General features: G+C 48.5%; 1 pseudogene; it reads right to left on the bottom strand.

The window, feature by feature from the left end:
- Window positions 1-2,346: 2,346 nt before the first annotated feature.
- Window positions 2,347-2,704, bottom strand: LOC101998985 (annotated as a pseudogene).
- Between the last annotated feature and the right edge of the window lie 3,557 nt (window positions 2,705-6,261).

The raw sequence follows: 6,261 nt of genomic DNA, 5'->3' as shown, positions 1-6,261 counted from the left end.
GGACATGAAAGTGTGAGCCAAACAAACCCTTCCCTCCCCAACTTGTCACAGTGTTTCTTCCTAGCGACAGCAGCTCTGACTGTGACTGCTTTGCATCACACCTTTGAAACTGTTTTAGTACGGAACACTACCACCGTGTAAGAAGAGACAGCATCATGAACTTGTGCCATCTGGCCTCAAAAACCGTCAGTGCCCCTCATGTCAAACTCGCTTCAGTTACGTCCCCCGCCCCACCCCACCCCTCACCCCCGTGGTTATTTTGGCAGTCCCTGATAGGCAAATGTTTAGGATGTGTCTCTGACTTAGATTCTCAATGGGAGCAATCTTACTTTCCAACAGATGTTTTGCCAAATCTGGGGATGAACGAGAGGCATGCTCCTGGCATCCAGGGGATGATACGGAGGAAAAAGAGTGAGTGAAAGCCAGCAAGAATCCCTACAGCATTATTAGACCTAAAAATAAGTAAAACACCAGACAAGGACCAAGGAGAGAGCTCAGCTGGTAAGGTGCCTGCAAGGCAAGCCTGAGAACCAGGGTTCAGATCCCTGGAACCAGGGGTCGCAGAAAGTGCCTGTAACCCCAGCCAATTTAGCTGAATCAATGAACTTAAAGTCCGGTGACAGACCTTGTCTCCAAAAATAAAAGGTGGGCAGCAAGCGAGGAAAGACACCTTCTGTTGCCTCCCAGTCTCCATCAGCATGTGGACACGTGCACACACAAATGCACACATACACACATGTGCGCACACACATACACACGTCCATGCACACACATGACCAAACATGTAGTCTGTGTTTAAATTTCCCCACTTTTATTCATCTTATAACATCCAAACGGTTTGTACGTTTGCCAAACAAGATCACACCTTACATCTAATTTGACCTGTTTCTGAAATTCCCCTCTCTAGAAATTCTCCGGTTAGGTCATTTCTTCGCAGGGATCTGGTGACAGACCTTTAGGTAGAGTCCCATCGTGGGTTTCTTATCACATCTTTGTGTGTCGCTCAGTTTCAACCTGGCAGAATATTTCAGAATTTCCCCTGGCACATCGGAGGCTTATCTTTGGGTGACGGAAACACTGAGCGTTGGATTCGGTGTTGCCAGCTTGACTCATGCATGCGTTACAAAGTTTCCCGGCAGAGTTGACACTGCCTCGCCTCAGCGGAAGAGCCTCTTTCCAGCCCATGTAAGGCCCTGGGTAGGATCCACAGCACACTACCTCCGCCAAACAAAAAGAGCTTCGTGTCTGTTCCTCACCTGCTTCAGGAGGACTGGGCGGTCACTGACAAGGGCTGACTCCATTTTGTCACATCCCCTTAGCCAAAAGACCGAGAAGTGATTGACTGCATAGATTTCTGTTTGTTTTGGTTTTGTTTTGTTTGGTTGGTTTTTCAGGACAGGGCTTCTTGGTGTAGCTTTGGAGCCTGTCCCGGAACTCGCTCTGTAAACCAGGCTGGCCTCGAACTCACAGAGATCTGCCTGCCTCTGCCTCCTGAGTGCTGGGATTAAAGGCATGCGCCACTGCCGGCATTTTTGTTTTGTTTTAAAACAGGATCTCACTATGTAGCCCTGGCTGCTCTGAAACTTGCTTTTGAGACCAGTTGGCTTTGATCTCACAGAGAACTGCCTGCCTCTGCCTCCAAAATGCTGAGATTGAAGGTGTGCACACAACACTGGCTGGCTAGATTTCTTATTAGGAGTTAACAACATCAGAATTCCTATTTTATTTTATTTTATTTTATGTTTTTTTGACAGTCTTGCTGTGTTAACCTGGTTGGCTGACCTTGAATTCATAGAGATCCACCTGCCTCTGCCCCCTTGACCATCCTGGCTTTTTATTTTTATATATGTGTATATGTGCCTGTGTTCATGTATGCACACATGTGCAGGCGCACATACTGGAAGATGCCTGGTGAGGCAGAAGAGGACACCCCTGGAGCAGGAGTTACAGGTGGCTCTGGGTCACCTATATGGATGCTGGGAACCAAACTCGGATCTTCTGGAAGAGCAGCGAAGTCTCTCTAGTCCCGTCCCCATTACCATATATTAAAAGTGACAAATGAGGGGACTTGATGCCTTCTCTGCCCTCCTCAGGTCCCCCCAGGCTGTGCATACACATATGCATATACTTATGCACAACGCTGAAAATAAATAAATACATAAATAAATAACCAATGAGCTTTGTGTAAAATGAAATCATTATGAACGGGGCTGGGCTGCGGTTCCTTCAGAGCAGGCCTGCCTAGCATGCATATAGCCCTTGGGACTGCAGAAGCCAGACACCACACACCCATTTGTTTTTTTGTTTTTTTTTAACCGATTAAGTCTATTTATTAAAACAGTTGACTTAGGCATCTGCAATGGCGACTTCAACCTCCACGCCCGGCTCAGTACTGATGGATGTAATCTGCTTAACTATCTCGGGGGTCATTGAGGCGCTTGTGGATTCTCGTTTGGAAACGATCCCCCGTCTTGGAGCCTTCACCACAAGGTGTTTTTCTTGTAGTGATCCTCAGGGTCTTGGTGGGCATGCGCACCGACCCCTTCAATTTCAGGTTCTTCTCCTTGGCGCCTCTGATCAGGTCGGCACACACCTTCTCCAGCGACTTCACGTTGCGGCTGGTGAGCGTGGGGATCGCCACCTCGGACTCCACGGGCGTCTTCCGGGTGTCTTTGAAAGCCATGGCTGCGGTGCGGGCTTCCTGACCGACCGACTTGTTCCTCGGCGGGGAGCGAACAGCGGTGAGTCAGGACGGGAGCAGGCCGAGCAGAGCTCCACGGCGCACACCATCACGCCTCAGAAAGGTCCACGCACGCATTTGTAATCGCAGCATTGGGGAGGTGGAGGCAGGAAAACTGGAAAAGTAACTGGGAAAATAAGAGCTTGTGAGATGGCTCCCTGGTGAAGGTGCCTGCTGCCACCCTGACAGTGAGTTTGCTATGCGGGACCCACATGGCAGAAGGGGGACTAACTCCTGACAGTTGTCCTCTGACCGCCATGCATGTGTTGTGACACTCGCGTGTCCCCTGACCCTTGTGTGTATGCACGTTTTGAAAAATGAATATTTGAAGCCGGGCGATGGTGGCGCACGCCTTTAATCCCAGCACTCGGGAGGCAGAGGCAGGCGGATCTCTGTGAGTTCGAGACCAGCCTGGTCTACAAGAGCTAGTTCCAGGACAGGCTCCAAAACCACAGAGAAACCCTGTCTCGAAAAACCAAAAAAAAAAAAAAAAGAATATTTGAGGGCTAGGGTACATGAGGCCCTGTCTCAAAAGCAAATAACAAAACCCAGCAACAACAAATCGCTATAAGCACATCTGAATATAGCAGCTCAATGACCCAGGATGCTGTGTTCCCAGTCCTAAGAGGCTGAAGCAGGAGGATCACATACAAGACCCTGTCTAAAACATAAAGTATCGTTATAAACTCCTGGCCGATAGATAGATAGATAGATAGATAGATAGATAGATAGATAGATAGATAGATAGATAGATAGATATAGAGATATTTGGGGGTGGTGAGATGGTCTCCGGTAGCCTAGGCTAGCCTGGAACTCATTATGTAACAGAGAATGACCTTGAACTTCCAATCTCCCTCAGGCTCCAAGGGGTAGCTTGAGCATGAGCTACCATTTAAAAAAAAATACTTAAGGAGAAAAACACGTTTGTGAGTTCATAACAAACAAACAAAACCAGTTTTTATATAGATGTAGCTTATGAAAGAGGAAATAAAGCTCAACCAGGCATTTGCAGGTCTGAGGAGTCAAGATCCTGCTGAACTTCGTGCCGCCTAGCTTTCCCGAATAGCTCTGCCTCCCCAGTTCCATCTTGCTGACTCTTCTTCTGCAGTTGGTGTGAACCTTCCCTGCGGCTCATTCCTCTGAGCTTCCAGCCTTGTCCACCGGTCAGGGAATACCCAGTTGGGAAGAAGTGTGGGCAATCTCTCGGGAGCGTGTGCTGGACCACTGAATCCCTTAATCTCTCGGGAGCGTGTGCTGGACCACTGAGTCCCTTAATCTCTCGGGAGCGTGTGCTGGACCACTGAGTCCCTTCTGAAGGCAGTGGGGAGCAAGAACGGCTCAGAGGGTTACCTCAGTGCAGATTTGGAGGCGGGACTCCAGGCAGGTTGTTCCTGGTGTCTGTAGCCCTCAGGAGTCAGTTGCCACCCTCACCCCCACCCTGGAAAGGCACCCTCGCAGGTTGCACGTGGACACCTATCTCTTGCCCCCTGCAGTCTCTGGCAGGGCTTGGCTGATGGGAAGCATCTCTAGGAAACTGGAGAGCCCAGGGTTTGTTCTGCCAACTCCTCTTTCTACCCAGGATCCCTATCGGGCAGCTTTTCCAAACACTCACTTCTCCCCAGGGCAGTAAACAATCTCACCTCAAGACCCTTGGGGCCTCAAGCTAACGATTCCTGCTGTAACTAGCCCCCAGAGGAACCGCGGTATCCCTAAGCTCTACCTTGCTTCTTAATTAACTTCCCTTCAAATTACAGCATTTGAGTATGCCACCTGTTTCCTGCTGGGATCCGGACTGGTGCACCAGTGGACCAATTAAGGTCTCAGTTAGGGAGGGGGTTGGTGGCATGCATCGGGTGTTAGAATGGAGAGAGGTGAGGGCAGTTCTGGATGTATTTGGGAATTAGAACAATTTGCTGGCAGTTGTAGGAAGAACAATGGGCCCTGGATTCCTGGACCAACAAGCATTTCTCTCTCCTATTACAAAAGAGGGGAGGGAGCACAATGTCCCACCACCCTACACAGAAGATAAATACATAAGAGACTCTGCTTTTTGTTGTTGTTATTGAGACAGGGTTTCGCTGTAGCTTTGGAGCTTGTCCTGGAACTAGCTCTTGTAGACCAGGCTGGCCTCCATCTCACAGAGATTCACCTGCCTCTGTCTCCTGAGTGCTGAAATTAAAGGCCTGACCACCACTGTCTGGCTCTGATTTTTTTTTTTAAAGAAAGACTTTTTTTTTTATTTGTAATTATGTATATGCAGGTGCATCTGTGGGCAGGGGGCAGGCAGGGTCCCCCAGAACAGGAGTTACAGGCACTTGCGAGGTACCTGACCTAGGTGCTAGGATCTGAACTATGGTCCTCAGCAAGAGCAGGATATGCTCTCAACCACTGGGTCATCCCTCTAGCCCCCAATCTTTGATTTTTTTCTCTTTTTTTCTGTCTTTTTCTTCTTTGAATACCGGCCCAAACCCTAAGCATACTTGTCCTGTACTCCCTCCCTTTCTCTGAGGACTGCTCTATCGCCCCCTGGCAGTGGCTCACCACCCTCCACCGCTAACCTGCCTGCTTTCTCGGTCCCTAACTCTAAGGCAAGACTTCTCCTCCTCTTCTTCATCCCTCTCCTCCAACAGCAGCCGGGATTTACAGCCTGTTGGCCCCACTGTTTCTCTCTTTAATGAAATTCTTCTCTAGCTAAAATAAATAAATACAAAAGGAAGAAAAGCAGCAATAAAATTACAAGGAAAGCCAGGCAGAGGTGGCGCACACCTTTAATCCCAGCACTTGGGAGGCAGAGGCAGGCGGATCTCTGAGTTCAAGGCCAGCCTATCTACCTGATAAGTTCCAGGACAGCTGCTAAGGGCACAAAGACACACATACAAATAAGTATAGCATTTTGTTCTTAAATTTTGTCTTTTGTTTCCTAGAAAATAATTTTGTTACAAATATATAAAAATTTGTGGTAGTGTTGACCTACCACAGATAGCTAAATTCTTAGGTGCAACGCCTCTGTACTAGGAAAATAAAATACATGATTGAAAAACTTACTTGGTCACAGCCACCGGAGCAGATGTTATAGATACACACAGCTCTGAATGGTGGCAGCAAGCTCTAGAGAGGCATTACCAGACACTCATAGGAAGGGCCTATGAGGCGGATTAAAGAATAGCTTCTATAAAAGGCCAGCTCTGCATCTTCAGCTCTCAGGAAAACAGAAGGTGCCCACATACTGTCTTCACTGCCAGACACTAAGTTCTGTTCGGTGGGAAAGGGGCAGAGGAGAAAGCTCATTGGTGGCTGCTGGGGACCTTTTAAGAACAGACGAGGAAGGCAGATGGCAAAGCCCGAGCTGCTCCCCTCCTGAACTGTGACTTTCAGAGGGAGGTGGGGGTTTCTCAGAGAACTGAGCTGTGGGAAAGTGACCTTTCCTTAACCTGAAGTTACTTTAATTTTTTCCTTTTTTTTTTTTTAATTTATTTATTTATTGAGGATTTCCGCCTCCTCCCCGCCACCGCCCCCCACCT

This window comes from Microtus ochrogaster, chromosome 22 (assembly GCF_000317375.1).
Source record: "Microtus ochrogaster isolate Prairie Vole_2 chromosome 22, MicOch1.0, whole genome shotgun sequence".
Taxonomy (NCBI): Eukaryota; Metazoa; Chordata; class Mammalia; order Rodentia; family Cricetidae; genus Microtus; species Microtus ochrogaster.
Note: the sequence above shows the minus strand (reverse complement) of the source record. Positions and strands in the feature narration are given on the sequence as shown.